The 20,306-nt window shown below is 41.8% G+C and overlaps 1 protein-coding gene across 2 annotated transcripts in view; it reads left to right on the top strand.

The window, feature by feature from the left end:
- rbm27 (RNA binding motif protein 27) overlaps positions 1-20,306 on the top strand; it is a 145,381-nt gene that overhangs the window by 87,123 nt on the left and 37,952 nt on the right. The window lies entirely within an intron of this gene.

Here is a 20,306-nt window from a genome sequence, read left to right as displayed (position 1 = left end):
AATGCAGACCAAACACATACCATACTTTTTTGCATATAATATATGCATCAACTTGAATGGAAAGTCAAAATTGAGTTGCCACCACCATGTACTGAGCATCACTTTAATAATTCTGTGATGAAAATGTCATTCTTAGAAAACCACCACCTGCAAGTTCCCCTGCAAGTCTCTCATCATCTTGACTTGTAACTATATTGTCATTCTATCATTGTTGCTGGATCAAACAGAGTTGTTATCTCTGGTTTGTTGCCTGTGCCATGTGCGAGTGAAGCGAGGAACAAGGAGAGAATGGAACTGATCACGTAGCTACAGCAATGGTGCAGAAGGGAGGGGTTTGGATTCGTGGATAATTGGAGCCCTTTTTGGAGAAGGTGGGACCTGTACAAACAGGATGGTCTTCATCTGAACTAGAGGGGTACCAATATCCTGAGGGGGGGTATTTGCTAATGCTCTTCGGGGGGTTTTAAACTAGTGGGATAGGAATCTGAATTGTAGCTCCAGTGTACAAGAGGTTGAGGGTAGTGAGGTCAGGGATGGGTTTACAAGGTCATGAGAGGGCAGCGGTAATCAGGGTGTTGTACTTCAATGCCAGGAGCATCTGGAATAAGTTGGACGAACTTGTAGCATTAGTTGGTACCTGGGAATATGATGTTGTGGCCATTTCAGAGGAATGGTGGTTGGACAGTCTGGGATTTAGATGTTTCAGTAAGAACAGAAGGTGGTAAAAGTGGGGAGGTGGTTGTGGCATTGTTAATCAAGGGTAGTATTACAGCAGCTGGGATAATATTTGAGGACTCCTCTACTTAGGGCTGAGGTTAGAAACAGTAAAGGAGAGGTCACCCTGTTGGGACTTTTCTATGTGCCTCCGAATTCTTCCAGGGATGTAGAGGAAAGGATAGCAAAGATGATTCTTGATAGGAACAGGGTCGTTGTTATGGGGGGGTGGTCTTTCACTTCTCCAACATTGACTGGGAATATTATAGTTCAAGTAGTTTAGATGGATCGGTTTTTGTTCAATATATGCAGGAGGGTTTTCTGACACAGTATGTAGACAGGCCAACAAGGGGTGATACCATATTGAATTTAGTACTGGGTAATGAACCCGGCCAGGTGTTCAATTTGGAGGTAGGTGAGCACTTTGGCGATAGTGACCACAAATCAGTTATGTTTACACTAGCAATGGGCAGAAATAGGTTTTTACCGCAGGGAAAGAGGTATAACTGGGGAAAAGGCAATTATAGTACAATCAGGCAAGATTTAGGATGCATAGGATGGGGAAAGAATCTGCAGGGGAGGGACACACTTGAAATGTGGAACTTATTCAAGGAGCAGCTACTGCAAGTCCTTGATAAGTATATACCTTTGAGGCAGAGAGGTAGTTGTTGAGGGGGGAGCCATGGTTTATCAAGAAGTTGAAGCTCTTGTCAAGAGGAAGAAGAAGGCTTATGTGGGGATGAAGCATGAAGGCTCAGTTCGGGAGCTTGAGAGTTAAAAGTTACCCAGAAAAGATCTAAAGAGAAGGTTAAGAAGAACCAGGAGGGGACATGAGAAGTTGTTGGTGGATAGGATCAAGGAAAACCCTAAGGCCTTCTATAGGTATATCAGGAATAAAAGAACGACTAGAGTAAGATTAGGGCCAATCAAGGATAAGAGTGGGAAGTTGAGTGTGGAATCGGAAGACATAGGGAAAGTGCTTATTGAATACTTTTTGTCAGTATTCACATTAGAAAAAGGCAATGTTAGTGAGAATACGGAGGTACAGGCTAATAGATTAGATGGGATTGTGGTGACAACAAGGAGGTTTTAGCAATTTGGAAGATCTGAAAATAGATAAGACCCCTGGGCCGGATGGATTTATCCTTGGAATCTCTGGGAAGCCAGGGAGGTGATTGCAGAGCCTTTATCTTGGATTTTTATGTCATCATTGTCGACAGGAGTAGTGCCAGAAGACTGGAGGCTAGCAAATGTTGTTCCCTTGTTTAAGAAGGGGAGTCGAGACAATTGTGGTAATTATAGGCCAGTGAGCCTTACTTCAGTTGTGGGTAAGGTATTGGAATAGGTTGTAAGAGATAAGATTTATAATCATCTGGCAAGGAATAATTTGATTAGAGACAGTCAGCTTGGTTTTGTGAAGGGTAGGTCGTACCTCACTAACCTTATTGAGTTCTTCAAGAAGGTGACAAAAGAGATGCATGAAGGTAAAGGGGTTGATGTGGTGTATCTGGTCTTCAGTAAGGCACTTGATAAGGTTCCACACGGTAGGCTATTGCACAAAATACGGAGTTTCGGGATTGAAAGTGATTCAGTGAATTGGATCAGAAATTGGCTAGCTGAAAGAAGGTGGTGATTGTTGAGAAATGTTTATCCTGGAGCTCAGTTATCAGTGGTGTGCCACAAGGATCTGTTTTGGGATCACTGCTGTTTGTCATTTTTATAGATGATCTGGATGTGGCTTAAAAGGATGGGTTAGTAAATTTGCAGATGACGTGAAGGTAGGCAGGGTTGTGGATAGTGCTGAAGGATGTTGTTGATTACAGAGGGAAACAGATAAGATACAGAGCTGGGTGGAGAAGTGGCAAATGGAGTTTAATGCAGAAAAGTGAGGTAGTTCACTTCAAAAGAAATAACCGGAACGCAGAGTACTGGGCTATTGGTTGAATTCTTAGCAGTGAAGATGAGCAGAGAGATCTCTGTGTCCAGGTGCATAAATCCCTGAAAGTTGCCACGCAGGTTGGTAGGGTTGTTAAGAAGGCATATGGTGTATTGGCTTTTCTTGGTAGAGGGATTGAGTTTCTGAGTCACGAGTTCATGCTTCAGCTGTGCAAGGCACTGGTGAGGCTGCACCTGGAGTCTTGCGTACAGTTCTGGTCACCGCATTATAGGAAGGATGTGGAAGTTTTGGAAAGGGTTCAGAGGACATTTACTAGGATGTTGCCTGGTATGGAAGAAAGGTCTTCCATACGAGGGTACATGAGGAAAGGCTGAGGGAACTGAGACTGTTTTCGTTGGAGAGAAGAAGATTGAGAGGTGGACAGTGAGAGCCTTTTTCCTTGGATGCTGAAGGCCAACAGCTTATAATTAAGGGTTGATAGATTTAGGACAGATATCAGGGGTAGGTACTTTACTCAGTAGTTGGGGGCATGGAACGGCCTGCCTGCAACTGTAGTAGATTCGTCAATGTTAAGGGCATTTAAATGGGCATTGGATATATATGTGTGTGTATAAATGAATACTAATGGAACAGTGTAGGTTAGATGGGCATCAGATTAATTTCATAAGTCAGCGCAACATCGAGTGCTGAAGGGCCTGTACTGTGTTTTAACGTTCTATGTTCTATGTAAAATCCCAAAAATTCTTTCTTGGCAGCATTGTGGGTGTGCCTATATTCCAAGGATTGAAGCATTTCAAGAAGGCAGCTTCCTACTACTTTCTCCCGGGCAATTAAGGATGGGCAATAAATGTTGGCTCAACAGTGAACCCACATCCCAAGAATGAATGGGAAATTCCCAGGGACATGACAGGACAGTTGTAAGTGGTGGATGTCATTTGTGGCATCTGTAGGCCACATTTGTAGATTAGTTTCGGCACTGCCAAACTTTTACATGTTTAATTACACACTATACCAACTAAACCACCTGGAAGGGTGTAAAAAAACAAATCTGCAATTATGAGAGGTGAAGGCATTCAAGTTGTTATAATGCGAACTTCAGTTACTTGACTGTAGACTGGGATAGTGGTAGTTTTAAGGGTAAAAGGGGCGTGTCTTCTACGAACATCCTCCTGAACACTTCATGGCTTAAACATATATAACAAGAGAAGTAGGGAAGCACTGCTTGACCTGATTTTTGGGGACTGGGATAGGTGTAAAATAAAAAATGAAATTGTCAACCAAGCTAACTATAAAATGTTCAGAAGGGAGGTGAAAAGCAAATAAAAGAAGCTGAGAGAGGTGGTGGGGTAAAGAGAAAGACTGATAGCTAAAGTAACGCAAATTCACCAAGTCTTTATAAATAGCAAAATGAGTCGTCTGGCTGATTAGGAACCATAAAGGAGGCAGAGGCATGGATTGTGTACTGAATTAATATTTTGCATTTGTGTTTACCAAAGAAGCAGATGCAACTGAAGTCATGGTGGCGGAGGTGGAAACTCTGTTACTTTAGTGTTCAAAATAAATCCAGAGAAGGTATTGGATTAGCTGTTGGTGTTTTAAAGTTGCAAAAGCACCTGGACCAGATACGATGAGCCCAAGGATACTGAAGGAAGTGAGTGTGCTAACTTAGGCACTGGGGTGGTGGGAGGGTGTTGGTTGTACCAAAGAAGTGGAAAATGGCAATCGTTATACCCTTATTTTTGAAAAAAGTTATAACGCAGCAATTACAGACGATTTAAGTTTAAATTTGGCTGTGAGGAAACATCTGGAAACAAGAATCCTGGAGAGAATTAATAGTCACATGGACAAATGTGGGTTAATTAGAGTGAGCCAGAATTGTTTCTAACGGGAAAATCATGTTGAACTAACTTACTGGTCTGCTTTGAAGAGGTAACAGAGAGAGAGTTGATGAGGGGAAGATATGTGATGTACATATACTTCCAAAAGGACTGGATCGTAACACAGAATTTATAGCAAAAATTTGCAGTGTGATGTAACTGAAATTATACATTGAAGAATTGATTGTCTGTTAGAATACAGTGATAGTTTCACTTCTTTCATGTGTAAATCACAAAACCCTTTTTTTTTAAGTTGCATTCTCGGGTTAGCTGTTAACAATGGTGATAGCAAGACAATATGTTGAAGATGTTAGCCCCTGTGTTCTCTGTCTATGACCTGATGTTTAGATTGATTCCAATCTAAAAAGTGAGATAACAGAGTTTTACATAAATTCATGCAGTTTTTGAGCTCAGAGTTCGAAATGAATCTATGTGGTTTTTGAGCAAAGTGCAATGTAACTTTGTACCAAAAAAATTCACCACACACAATATATATGTGTGCATGTGGGTCTTTGTCTGTCTGTGTGTGTGTCTGTCTGGGGTGGGGGTTGTGAGTGTGAGAAAGTGTGTGTGTGTGTGTAATGAGTGCAGAGTGTCTTAAGTCTGTGAGGGGGTGTATGTGTGGGAGTCTGTGTGTCTATAAGGGTGTGTGTGGGTGTCTGTGTGTATCTGTGTCCGTGTGCATGTGAGTGTGTGTGTGTGTGTGTGTGTGTAGGAATGTCTGTGTGTGTGTGTAGTGCAATGGTGATCACCTGTAATGTGACATGAACCCAAGGTCCCGGTTGAGGCCCTCCCTATGGGTACCGAACTTAGCTATCAGCCTCTGCTCAGCCACTTTCCTCTGCTGCCTGTCCCGAAGTCCACCTTGGAGGATGGTCATCCGAAGGTCCGTGATTGGTTTTGAGAGCCTGGATGGCATTGCGTTGGGAACGTGTGATGTTTTGCTCTACCTTATGGGTACGGCTGATGAATCTGCCATTTATATATTTCCTGACAGTTTGAGCACACATGTCAAGCCCAGGGCAGCGGCCCTCCGGTGGGGTCCATGTTGACACCTTCTTTGGTCGGACCTTGGGGTCACCATGCTATAAATTCTGTGTGTTACGATCGAGCCCTCCACAATCACCTGATGAAGGAGCGTCGCTCCAAAAGCTAGTGTGCTTCCAATTAAACCTGTTGGACTATAACCTGGTGGTGTGTGATTTTTAACTTTGTACACCCCAGTCCAACACCGTCATCTCCGAATCATGAGTACTTCCAAATGGTGTTCAGTCCTGCTTAGTGGACCTTTATGTACAGTTGTAGCTCATGAAATATAAGGGACAGCAGTAATGCAAATACAGAATTGGCTAAATGATAGAAACAAGTTAATTAGTGATATTTTTCACACGGAAAGAACACTTGAAGTGGAATTTGATATTGATGCCCTTCCTTTTCCTGATTTGTGTACGTGATCTAGGTTTTAGAAGAGACAATACTAAAGCTTATGGATGATACCAAATTTGTAAACATGGTAAACTGAGGAAGACAGTGTAGAACTTCATAAAGACATTGATAAAGTAATGAAATGGGCAAATAGATGGCAGAAGTCATTCAATACAGAGAAGCCCAAGGTAATGTATTTTGGTAGGAAGAGCTTGGACAGACAATATAACATAAGGGGATACGATTCTAAAGTGGGTGCAGGAGCAAAGGGAACTGGGTGTATGGGTGCACAGATCTTCAAAGGTGGCAGGTGTTAAGCTAATGTTACAACACAAAGACACAGAGCTGAACCAAATGTTTCTCCCTCTATATTACCAACACAGTAAAATTCAAAGACCCTCAAAATTGACACCAATCCTGACCAGTCATTTTTGAATAACCAATTCCAGACTCTCTGAATAATTAATTCTCAGCATTAGTTTTCTAGTCTAAATGAAAGATTTATCAATTTATTAATAATACAGTAATTTTGAGATCACAATTATACAAAGTAATCTAATTAATGCCTATGTTTTACACAAGTATCACAAAGCTGGTCCTTTTCTCAGGGATACCATGTCCTTGGTTTTTTTTCAGAGACGTCATAAAACACTCTGGGCTCCAAAACGGTTGCATTTAGTACAGAGATTAAAGGCCTTTTTGTTTATAGGAAACAGATGAGTCTTTCGGCCAAAGCTTTTATGTTTTTAGAAGTAACTTGTATAAGTCAAGGGGATGTAGCCAGCTCTCAAGCTGAGCAGTTCAGTCCCAGAACTAGTTAGGAGTTCAGCTGTGGACTGTGCGCAAACAGGTTGCTAAACTCTCTCTCCTTCTGCCCTTCTAACTTCAACCTGTGAGCCTTTGTTTCATTTTTACTGTGTTTAAGGGGTTTGCTTATTGGGACTGTTTTGTATGTTGGGAACAGCATAATTAAGTCTAGTTGGGATAGGCTGAGTTCTGTAGGTGTTCTTTATTCTATTCTTGGATCATTTATTGGATCATGGTTCATCATGATTCTATTTTTCAGTCTTTGTTCCATATTCGTTGATGACCTTACCTCTTTAAAAAAAAATCTAACAAGCACACTGAAGATTTCTGTAAATCCAGTATCTACAGCCTTTTGGAGAGGAAAAAAAAAGTTCCGCTTCTACTCACCTTTGTGTGGAAAATGTTTTTAAACAATACCACAATGACATAGCTCTAATTCGATGATTGTACACACTCGTTCAAGACTCCTGCACCAGAGAAAAAAAGTGTCATTATCTCTACTTAAATTCAAGCGAATGTAACTCAAGCTTATGCAATTTGTCCTTGTGATGTATACAAATCTTGGTAGCAGTCAGTTTTTCCTGTGAGGACATAGAGAGACCCTGCAAAGGGTTGTAGATTGTGTGTGATTTGCAAAGTGATGGAGGCACGTTAAATCTAATGTGTTCAACGATGAATTTACCCACTTTGATAGTAAGCTTGGAAAAAGTAATATTTTGAAAAAGATGGGGGAAAATAAGTGTTGGTAGTCAGGGGATGTGTACACTTACTGAAACAAATTGCAAAATTATGGTCTGGGCTGCCTGCTTAACAAATGGTCTGGCCTAGTCCAAAACACAAGTAACCTTTATTTTCAAGCAGTCACCGAAAAGACAGACAAATAAACCCAGTTGAGAGAGAAATAAAAGAAAATAACAAAATAGTTAGATTACTTAAGTGGTTTTCATGAGTTGTTGTCTACAAGCATAGATGGTTGTTTCTTGTTGATTTTCTGAAGATGTTGATCAGGGCCATTTATTTCAGTTCACGCAGAGAAAGTCAGTGATACTTGGTTTTTATTCTCTGAAATTGCAATAACTGACAATGGGAGGCCAGGCATAGAGCTGCAAATCTTCACGCTGTTACATCAGCAGCAAAAACTCCTTCTCACGGAAAACACAGTCCAGAACCTATTTCAAAACTCTGGCCTCTCTCTGTCACACTGACTGTCTCCCCACGAGTTCTCATTTTCTATTCAGCATCTGCCATCTGCAACTGCCTAACATCTCTTCTCGAATTGCTGGAACCAATTCTCAACCAATTAACTTCAGACCTGGCTTCAAACAAACGATAGTTTGTTTTTTTTAGTGCAAGCCACTGCCCACAGTCCAAAGGTTATTTTAAGCTCTCATTTCACTGCTCCAAATCAAAATTGATAAAATAAGTGAGTGTTCTAACAGCATTAGTACTGGTGGCTATTCAACTCATCATGCCCACGTAGATGGCCTGCAAGAGAATCTTACCTCATCGTACTCCTCTGCCAATCCTCTGCAGACCTGTACTTTATTTCTTCAGCTACTTACCTAACAGGTAGGTACAGGATGATTAAAAATTATAGGGAACACTTCAATGACTACAAAATGAAGCAACAATAAGTGAACCTGGGCCATCTAAAAAGAAACAGAATGTGCAGCTTCCACATAGGACGGGAAAGTGAATGTCACCAAATATACTGCTAAGTGAAAAGGGGAATTTGAAATATTGCTAACAATGATTGCAGCAAATTCAAGGACAGCTTTCCTTTGAACAATATGCTTTGAATAAAGAAAACTGATCAATTGAAGGCAGTTTTGATTTTGTTTTTCTCAACCAGCAGCAAATAGTAATAGCAACTACTATAGGACTGGTCAGAAAATTAATGCCGCTGCAGTTGGAAGAATCCATTAATGTGACTGACCCAACCCAGCTGATTGTTTCTGTGCAAATGGATTATGTGGACATAACAACTAAACATCTTCTCATCCTTTTGCCTGTAAAGGAAAGATCAAAGGGCATCTACAATAAGTTCAAAATGGATGTGTTAAGAAAAATCATTATAGTCAAGAATCTGTTTTTTATCACAAGTGAGTGCACCAACCATGCTTGGTACAAATGCAGACTTTGTCGCATTTTGCAAAATTTCCCCTCTCTTGTCAATTACTGATATATAATCCATCAACACACATCAGCAAGTAAAGTTATGAAGTTTTCTCATGTATTGAAAGTTGTTAAGATTGTAAACTTTGTTTGAGCAAACCTGATCAGATGTACCTGAGAACTCTGTGGGAAGTTAGGGAAGTGATTTCTGGGCCCCTCGCTGAGATATTTGTATCATCGATAGTCACAAGTGAGGTGCCGGAAGACTGGAGGTTGGTTAACATGCTGCCCTATTTAAGAAGGGTGGTAAGGACAAACCAGGGAACTATAGACCAGTGAGCCTGACATCTCCGGTGGGCAAGTTGTAGGAGGGAATCCTGAGGGACAGGATGCACATGTATTTGGAAAGGCAAGAACTGATTAGGGATTGGCAACATAGCTTTATGCATGGGAAATTCTGTCTCACAAACTTGATTGAGTTTTTTGAGGAAGTAACAAAGAGGATTGATGAGGGCAGAGCGGTAGATGTGATCTATATGGACTTCAGTAAGGCATTTGACAAGGTTCCAATAGAGATTGGTTAGCAAGGTTAAACCACATGGAATACAGGGCCAACTAGCCATTTGGGTACAGAACTGGCACAAAGATAGAAGACAGAGGGTGATGGTGGAGGTTTTGTTTTTCAGACTGGAGGCCTGTGACCAGTGGAGTGCCACAAGGATCGGTGCTGGATCCGTGACTTTTCATCATTTATATAAATGATTTCGATGTGAGCATAGGAGGTATAGTTAGTATGTTTGCAGATGGCACCAAAATTGGAGGTGTAATGGGCAGTGAAGAAGGTTACCTCAGAATACAATGGGACTTTGATCAGATTCGCCAATGGACTGACAAGTGGCAGATGGAGTTTAATTCAGATAAATGCGAGGTGCTGCGTTTTGGGAAAGCAAATCTTAGCCGGATTTTGCACATAATGGTAAGGTCCTAGGGAGTGTTGCTAACAAAGAGATCTTGGAGTGCAGCTTCATAGCTCCTTGAAAGTAGAAGTGCAGGTAGGTAAGATGGTGAAGAAGTCGTTTGGTATGCTTTCCTTTATTGGTCAGAGTATTGAGTTCAGGAGGTCATGATGTGGCTGTACAGGACATTAGTTAGGCCCATGTTGGAATATTGTGTGCAAATCTAGTCTCCTTCCTTTTGGAAAGATGTTGTGAAACTTGAAAGGGTTCAGAAAAGATTTACAAGGATGTTGCCAGGGTTGGAGGATTTGAGCTGCAGGGAGAGGCTGAATAGGCTATGGCTGTTTTCTCTGGAGTGTCAGAGGCTGAGGGGTGACCTTATAGAGGTTTGTAAAATCATGAGGGGCATGGATAGGATTAATAGACAAAGTCTTTTCGCTGGAGTGGGGGAGTCCAGAACTAGAGGGCACAGGTTTAGGGTGAGAGGGGAAAGATATAAAAGAGACCTATGGGGCAACTTTTCACGCAGAGGATGGTACATGTATGGTTTGAGCTGCCAGAGGAAGTGGTGGAGATTAGTACAATTGCAACATTTAAAAGGCCTCTGGATGGGTATATGAATAGGAAGGGTTTGGAGAGATATGGGCTGGGTACTGGCAGGTGGGCCTAGATTGGGTTGGGATATCTGGTCGGGATGGACAAGTTGGACCAAAGAGTCTGTTTCCGTGGTGTACATCTCTATGACTCTAAAGGCCCTTCACTGTTTTTGTTTAAATCCTGTCTCAACGAACTCTCTGGTGCCGACAGTGAACTAATTCTCCAACCTGATGTCAAACTTGATTAAGTTGAGAAGGTTCGGCAAAGACTTTGATTTTTTTTTGTTCTTTTGTGGGATGTGGGTGTTGCTGGCTGGGCAGCATTTATTGCTCTTCCCTAATTGCCTTTGAGAAGATGGCAGTGAGCTGCCTTCTTGAACTGCTGCAGTTCACCTGCTGTGGGTTGACCCACTGTGCCATTAGAGATAGAATTCCAGGATTTTGGTCCAACAATTGTGAAGGAACGATTATGTATTTCCAAGTCAGGAAGGTGACTGGCTTGCAGGGGAACTTGGGTGGTGTTCCCAAAAATGTGTTGCCCTTATCCTTTCTAGATGGATGTGTGTTTGGAAGATGCTACCCCGAAGATATTTGGTGAATTTCTGCGGTACATCTTGTGGATAATGGACAATACTGCGACTGAGCTATGGTGATGGAGGGTGTGGATGCTTGTGGGTGTAGTGCCAATCAAGCAAGCTGCTTTATCCTGGATGGTGTCAGCTTCTTGAGTGTTGTTGAGTCTGCACTCATTCAGGCAAGTAAGGAGTATTCCATCATGCTGCTGACTTGTGCCTTGTAGATGGTGGACAGGCTTTAGGGAGGCAGAGGGTTGTTAGGTTCTTTTCCTGAGATTTCACACACACGATGCAATTCTCACACACCAACTTCTGTAAACAGTTAAAGCCTGTACAAGCTTGGTGACCCCCTCCCCCTTTGACGTATTTCGCAGGCGTGCAAAGTAAGTCAAAAGAGGCCCCAAAGAAAACACATCCCCTTTATACAGGTCAGTTGGTGATGCTCACAGGTACTCCTGCCATTCCTCCCCCCCCCCCACCCTCCCCACCAATAACCACATTACCCCAGGTACCATGGTAGGATGAGATTATCCTCGGAGATGATGTAAATGCCCTAATCCTGGGGAGTCATTACGCAAACAACTTACTGAAACAGTGATCCCTGAAGACAATGTAGGTGTGATATACTTCAATATCAGGGGATGGCTATGAAAGCATTTCTGCATGGAAGGAACTGAAAGAGTTTAATTTGATAATAGCCATGGAATAGTAATAAATGGCTGCCCAGATGAATTGGAGTCATTCACATTCCTGCATGAATGTCGCCCCCACCCACTTCCAGAATGTTCACTTTCTTGGAGAAAGACAGTACAGTTTAACCCATTAACATTGCATTAATGTCCAGAGAGGTAGTATAATTTAATGTTTTAACATTACAGGTTGAGTCACTTGCCACAGAGTCCTAGCCTCTGATCTGCTCTTGTAGCCACTGTGTTTATGTGGTGAGTCCACTTAAGTTTCCAGTCAATGATAACTCCCGGGATGTTGATAGTGCTGAATTCAGTGATGGTAACACCATTGAATGTCAAGAGACGATGCTTAAATTGTCTCTCATTGATGATGGTCATGACCTGGTATTTGTGTGATGCGAATGTTACTTGCCACTTGTCAGCCCAAGCCTGAATATTGTCCAAATCTTGTTGTATTTGAACATGGACTGCTTCAGTATCTGAGGAGTTACAAACGGTGCTAAATATTGTTTGCTGATTGTTGCATACTCCTGCCTCTGACCTTGTAACGATGGGAAAGTCATTGATGAAGATGGTTGGGCCTAGGGACACTACCCTGAGGAACTGCTGCAGAGATGTCTTGGAGCTGACCTCCAACAACCACAACTGTCTTCCTTTGTGTCAGGCATGACTTCAACCACTGGAGAGTTTATACCCTCTGATACCCATTGATTCCAGTTTTGCTCGGATTCTTTGATGCCACATTCGTCGACTGCAGCCTTGATGTTAAGGTCTTTCACTCTCTGAGCTGATGTCTGATGTCATCTTCCCTTAAATCAAGGAATGAAGTGTGCAGTGAAATAATGTCAAATAATGACAGACATTTGCGTTCACCTTCAGATTTCTCGCTGACGTAGAACATAGAATAATACAGCACAGGAACGGACCCTTTGGCCCAAGATATTATGCCAACACAATGCCAAATTTAACTAATCCTTTCTGCATGCCCTTGTTCCATATCCCCCCATTTCTTGCACGTTCATATGCTTACTTGAAAGTCTTTCAACACTCTATCATATCTGCCTCCACCACCACCTCTGGCATTCCAGATTCCTGCCACTCTCTGTGTAAAACAAAAACTTGCCCCTTGCATCTCCTCCAAACTTTCCCCTTAGTTCTAGACACTTCAACTCTGGGGCAAACAATTCTGGCTGTCAAACCTAACTATGTATCTCATAATTTTAGACTTCTATCAAGTCTCCCCTCAGCCTCTGCTGTTCAAGAGAAAACAACTCGAACTCCTCCAGCGTCTCTCCATAAATCATACCCTGTAATCCAGGCAACATCCTAGTAAACCCTCTCTGCACCCTCTACAAAGCCTCCACATCCCTCCCACAATGCGGTGACCAGAATCAAATGCAATATTCTAAGTGCGGCCTAACCAAAGTCCCACAAAGCTGGCAACACAACATCCTGACTCCCGTACTTAGTTCCCCAACCAGTAAAGGTGAACATGCCATATGGCCTGTCCACCACCCCATCTACTTGCATGGACTCAAGGTGCTGTGGACCTGAACAGTGTCCTGCCATTAACTGGGTACTTTTCCTTAACATTTGATCTCCGAAAGTGCTGTCAATTAGTTCTTTGATTTTTGCCAACATTGCCAACTTGTTATCATTGCAGCATGTCACCAAGCCCTCTATCTCCTTTCTGTGTTCTGACTCATTTGTTATTTGGTATCTGTCCTACCACAATGCTGCTGTCAGCAAGCTTGTAGATGGCATTCGTTCAGAATTTGGCAACACAGTTAAGGATGTGTCGGGAGCACAATCGGGGCCTGAGAACACGTCCCTGGGGGGGCTTCAGTGTTGAGTGTTATCGTGGAGGAAGTGCAGTTGTCCATCTTCACTGATTGTGGTTTATGGGTCAGGAATCTGTGGATCCAGTTGCAAAGGGCAGAGCTGAGACCTATATCTCGGAGTTTTGAAATCAGTCTGAAGGTATTGACCTTTGTTAACCTTTGTTACGGTGTAACAATGCTTGTACCTTACAGAGAAAGGTGAGTTATTAGGAATGATAAACTGAGTCTTTCGGATCCTTGCTATGATGCCAAAACTGAACAAGCTAACACTGATCAGTGCTGCGAATGAATTCAAATTGAAACAGGGTATGTGATCCTCCCAACTAAACAAAAATAAAACATGGCAACATTTATAGAGTTGGGAGAAAACATGAGAAAAAGAATCAAAGCCAAAGATAATTGACTCCACCCAAAAAATTCCCATACGCAAACAAGGAAGGTAGCAGAAGAATTCAACGAGTGATTTTAATAATTAGATGTGATGGATGAAAGCATCATGTTTGTCTCAAATCCATTCCTTTACTTCACAGGAGTAGTCAGTTGAGCCACTCAAGCCTACTTCGCCATTCAACAGGATCATGGCTGATCTGATAATTGTCACATTCACTTGTCTGTCCTTTCCTCATAACCTGTGATTTCCCCTACTGATCAAGAATGTATCTATCTCCGTCTTATTTATCCACAAGGACTCTGGCCCCATAGCAGTCTGTGGCATGGAGTTCCAAAGACACTCAACTCTCAGAAAAGAAATATCTCCTCATTTCAGTTTTATATTGGCATCCCTTTATTCTGACACTATGCCCTGTAGTGCTCGATTGCCCTATGAGAGGAAACATTGTCAGTATTTACCCTGTAAAGTCCCTTAAGAATCCTTCATGAGATCACCTCTCATTCTTCTAAGTTTCAATGAGTCAAGTCCCAAACTTTTTAATCATTGATAAGACAGTTCCTCCATACCAGGGATCATCCGAGTGAGCCTTCTTTGAACTGCCTCCAATGAAATGATATCTTTTATTAAATAAGGGAATCAAAAATGCTCTCAGTACTCCAGATGTGGTCTCACCAGAGATTTGTACAGTTGAAGTAAGACCCCCCCCCCCCCCCCCCCCCCCTGAAATAAGGGCCAATGTTCCTTTAGCCTTCCTGACTACATGCTGCATCTGTGTTTCGTGCACAAGTATCCTCGACTCCTTTTGCATTGCAGCTTTAAGCAGTTTTTTTACCATTTAAATAATACTCTAATGCTTTGTTCTCCCTTCCAAAGTGAACAATTTTGCCCACTTACTTAACCTATCAGTATGTCCCTGTAAACTTGATTTGGTGTTGGACTGGGTGTACAAATCACCCAATGCCAGGTTATAGTCCAACAGGTTTATTTGGAAGCACTAGGTTTCAAAGCGCTGCTCCTTCACCATGTGGTTATGGAGTATAAGGTCATAAGACACAATTTATAGCAAGAATTTACAGTGTGATGTAACTGAAATTATATACTGAAAACAAACAATCCAGGTATTTTTCAATATATAATTTCAGTTACATCACACTGAAACTTTTGCTATAAATTCTGTGTCTTACGATCTTATACTCCACAACCATCTGATGAAGGAGCAGTGTACCGAAAGCCAGTGCTTCCAAATAAACCTGTAGGACTATACTCTGGTGTTATGTGATTTTTATCCCTGTAAACTGTTTGTATTCCTCGTGCAACTTGTCTTTCCACCTATTTTTGTGTCATCTGCAAATTTGGCTACAGTATTTTTGTTTCCTTCCTCTCTGTCATTCATATATATTGTAAACAGTTGTGGACCCAGCACTGATCCCTGTCAAACCCTCGAGGTAACATGTTGCCAATCTGAAAAAGAATCCCTTCTCTCCACTTGATGTGTCCTGCCTATTAGCTAATTCTTTATCTATGGCAATATACCACATCCAATACCAGGCTTTTGTCCTACAGCTTAACTTTCTGGAAGTTGAAATACAACAGGTGTTGGCTCCCCTCTACCTATTTTGGTTGAGACTTCTCAAAAACAAAACTCTAAATAAACTAGTCAGGCGTGATTTCCCTTTTCATGAAGCCATGCTGACTTGGCATGATCAGATTGTGATGTTTCAAATATATACTATTACTTCCTTAATAATTGATTCCAACTCTTTTTCAACAATAGATTTTGGCCTAATCAGCTTTTATAGTTACCTCCTTTTTGCTTCCCTCCCTTTGTAAATAGGGGTATCATAAATGCAGTTTTGCAATCTTCCAGTACTTCTCCCGCCAATAGATATTGGGTACGAAATTCCATTAAGTGTTGGATTTTCAAAGCAGTAATGATATGGAGATACTACCAAGCAAAATGATATTGAGGTACAAGTCCTGAGGTAGATCAAAACATTTGAGGTACATGTAACCAGGTCACTGCAGTACTCGATGGATGACTTGTTTACATGTTAAACCTGATAAGCACCAATATTGAGGAGTATAAATTCCAGCAACATGTGTAAGATGGCTGGTTAAAGCAGTATTATAAAGATCCAACTCAGGAACAAGTTATTTTAGATCTAGTGTTTTGCAATGTGAAAGAGCGAATTAAAAGAACATTAATGGAATGTGATCGTAATATGCAGGAATTTTCAATTAAGTTGGGTGGTACAGTAGTTAGCACTGCTGCCTCACAGTGCCAGAGGCCAGGGTTCAATTCCTGCCTCAAGCAACTGTCCGTGTGGAGTTTACACATTCTCCCCATGTCTGCATGGGTTTCCTCCAGGTGCTCCGGTTTCTTCCCACAGTCCAAAAATGTGCAGGTTCGATGAATTGGGCATGCTAAATTGCCCATAGTGTTAGATGAAGGGGTAAATGTGGGGGAATGGGTCTGGGTGTGTTGCTCTTTGGAGGGTCGGAGTGGACTTGTTGGGCCGAAGGGCCTGTTTCCACACTGTAAGTAATCTAATCAAGTTTAGAAGCTATGTAATTCAACCCAAATTAAGGCTTTAAATAAAGGAAACTGAAGGTTTGAGGGACATGTTTGATGTGGTTCAATATATTATGTGTGACAGCAGCCAGGCATATCTTCAAAGGACTGAAATTATTTACAGAAACATACATTTCTTTCAGGCGCAAGAAGCCAACAGGGAAAGTGAGTCAACCTTGGCTCACAAAAGAATTTTTAAAACCTCATTAGTCCAAAGAAGGAGACTTCTAAACTTGCTGTAAATGAGTAAAGTGAAGGATTGTGAGCACTTTAGCATTAAGCAAAGGAAGACCAAGAGACTGCGAAAGAGAGGGGGAATAGAATTTGAGTGTAAACCAGCAAGGAAGATTGAAATGAACTGCATAGCTGCTAAAGTTTTTGAAAAAGAAAGTGATTAGCAAAGACAACAGTGGGTCCAGTGCGGAGAGAAAGTGAGGATTGCAGACGTTGGAGATCAGAGTCAAAAAGTGTGCGCTGGAAAAGCACAGCAGGTCAGGCATCTGAGGAACAGGAGAGTTGATGTTTCGGGCATAAGCCCTTCATCAAGAATGAGTCCAGTGCACGCAGAGGCGGGAAAATAGTAGAGAAATTAATAATTGCTTTGAGTCTGTCTTTGTGGAGGAGACTACAAGAAATCTATCAGATTGTATAAAGATTGGATTCCACCAGAGTCACTCAGCTTATGAACGGATTACAGCTTTGTTCAAACATGGACAGAAGAACTGAATTCTGGAGGTGAGATGAGAATGACTGCCCTTGATGTAAGGCTGCATTTAACAGAGAAGTTTTAGCAAAGCTAGAGTCAGTGGGATCTGGGGAAACCACATCACTGATTGGATTTGTACTTGGCATAAAGGAAAATGGTAGTTGCTGTTTGAGATCCGTCATTTCAACTCCATGACATTTCTGCCAACTTTGGTCAGGATAATCTGTGACTTTCCCACAATCATAAACTCGGGTGCAGGGATGTCAATGATATTTGCAGATTATTCGGCACTAGTCATGACCCCTCTGATACCAAAACATTCCATGTCCAAATGCAGCAAGACAACATTCTATAGGACCTTAGCATTAAGTGTATAAGTCCTACAAAATTTGCTTTCCCAAAATGGAGCACCTCACACTTATCTAAATTAAACTCCATCTGCCACTTCTCAGCCCATTGCCCCAGCTGATCAAGATCCCGTTGTAATCTGACGTAACCTTCTTCGCTGTCCATTACCCCTCCAATTTTGGTGTAATCTGCAAATTTACTAACTTATACGTCTTATGCTCAAATCCACATTATATATATATATATGATGAAAAGTAGTGGACGCAGCACCAATCCTTGTGCTCCACTGGTCACAGGCCTCCAGTCTGAAAAGCAACCCTCCACCACCACCTTCTGTCTTCTACCTTTGAGCCAGTTCTGTATCCAAATGGCTAGTTCACCCTGTGTTCCATGAGATGTAACCTTGCTAACCAGTCTCCCGGTTAGGCCACTGTTGGAATATTGCATGCAATTCTGGTCTCTTTCCTATCGGAACAATGTTGTGAAACTTGAAAGGGTTCAGAAAAGATTTGCAAGGATGTTGCTAGGGTTGGAGGATTTGAACTTTAGGGAGAGATTGAATAGGCTAGGGCTGTTTTCCCTGGAATGTCGGAGGCTGAGAGGTGACCTTATTGAAGTTTACAAAATCATGAGGGGCATGGATAGGGTAAATAGATAAAGTCTTTTTCCCTGGGGTGGGAGAAGTCCAGAACTAGAGGGCATAGGTATAGGGTGAGAGGGGAAAGATATAAAAGAGACGTAAGGGGTGACTTTTCACGCAGAGGGTGGTGCATGTATGGAATGAGCTGCCAGAGGAAGTGGTGGAGGCTAGTACAATTACAACGTTTAAAAAGGTATCTGGATGAGCATATGAATAGGAAGGGTTTGGAGGAATATGGACCGGGTGCTGGCAGGCGGGCCTAGATTGGATTAGGATATCTGGTCGGCATGGACGAGTTGGACTGACGGGTTTGTTTCTGTGCTGTACGTCTCTCTGACTCTGACTGCTCCATTTGACATGTCAGTCGTAACTTTGATACTGTTCAAGTGGCAGGTAACATTTGTACCACACAAGTACTGGGCAATGATTACCTCCGACAGGAGAGAATCCAACCTTTGACCATCACTGAATCCACTACTATAAAAAGCTTGAAAATTACCATTGATCAGAAACTAAACTGGACTAACCATGTAATTACTATGGATAGACGAGCAGGTCAGAAGCTAGGAACCTTGCAATAAGTAGGTCACTGCCTAACTCCCCAAATCCTATTCACCATCTATAAGGCATACGTCAGGAGTGTGATGGAATGCTCCCTACTTGCCTAGAACAGTGCAGCTCCATAACACTGAAGAAATTTGATACCATCCAGGAGAAAACCGTGTACTTGACTTAAACTCATCACAAATATTCACTCCTCCCATTGATGCTCAGTATCAGCAGCATGTATCATCAGCATGTAGCAACATGCACTACAGAAACTCACAAAAGCATCTTGGACATCACCTTTCAAATTTAGAACCACTGTTATTTAGAAGTGCAAAGGCAGCAGATACATTGTAACACCACCACTAGCAAGTTCTCCTCCTAACCATTCACCATGCTGATTTAGAAACATTTCTTAGCGTTGCTTGGTTAAAATCTTCGAATTGCCTGTCTAATGGCATTGTGGGTCTACTTGCTATAAATGGACTACAACGGTTTAAGAAGACAATTCATCACTACCTTCTCAAAGGCAACTAGGGATAGTTAATAAATGCTGCCCTGGCTGAGATACCTGAATCCTATGAATGAATCAATTAAAAAAAATTCCAAGGAACTAATTGGAAATGAGTAAATGAAAGAATGTGGTAGTATTAGAAAAATCAATGCAACTGCAAGTTAACAAATCCCAGCACTGAATGATCTACAACCCAGAGTGTTTAGAAATGTGTCTATAGAAATGGTGAATGCATTGGCATCTTAATTCTGAAAGCAGTGCAGGAATAAATGAGTCATTTATCTAATGAGCATTTCTATAGAAGTCCCTCAGGGTAGTATCCTAGGCTCAACCATCTTCAGCTTCTTCGTCAATAACTTCTCCACTTCTCAGCTTATAATGGAAAGATGTTGGCTGATATTTGTACATTGTTCAGCACCATTGTGATTCCTTCGATGTTAAAGCAATCCATGCCCAATTCCAGCTATTCATCGATTGTATCCAGGTTTGGCCTGATGAGATTAATGAGGTATTGCAAGGATCAGTGCTTGGACCCTAGCTGGTTACAATCTCTATTGTTGATTTGAATGTAGGGTTCAAATGGAAAATATCCATGTTTGCAAGTAACACAAGACTCTCTGCTAATGTGTGATTGAAAAAAGGCAACACAGTGATTTGGTCAGGTTTATTATTTGGGGAAGAACATGAAATATAATTTGCATAGATTATCTACAATAATAGGGACAATGGGAATGCAGAGTATTCCTCAAATTGTGAGAGTTGAGGTTTTCTGATGTTTAAAGGTGTCTGGTTGTAGTTGTTCATAAGGCTAACATGCAAGTGTCGGAAGGCAACTGGCATGTTCTCTGCCTTTGTAAGAGGATCTGAGTACAACAATAAAGGCACCTTGCTGCATTTGTCCAGAACCTTGGGGAGATTGTGCACAGTTTTGGTTCCCTCCGATAAGGAGTGGCACACAGCAGAGGTTCACCATATTAATTACTGGGATGAAAGGACTGTACTTTGAGGAGAGATTGAAGAGATTGGGCCAGTATTCTTTGGGGGTTAGAACAGCGAGAGATATCTTGTTGAAACTTCAAACTTTCTTCGAGGGGCTA

The sequence above is a fragment of the Chiloscyllium plagiosum genome, unplaced genomic scaffold (genome assembly GCF_037043375.1).
Source record: "Chiloscyllium plagiosum isolate Xiang-an unplaced genomic scaffold, Cpla_swu_hap1 HiC_scaffold_16, whole genome shotgun sequence".
NCBI classification, from domain to species: domain Eukaryota; kingdom Metazoa; phylum Chordata; class Chondrichthyes; order Orectolobiformes; family Hemiscylliidae; genus Chiloscyllium; species Chiloscyllium plagiosum.
Note: the sequence above shows the minus strand (reverse complement) of the source record. Positions and strands in the feature narration are given on the sequence as shown.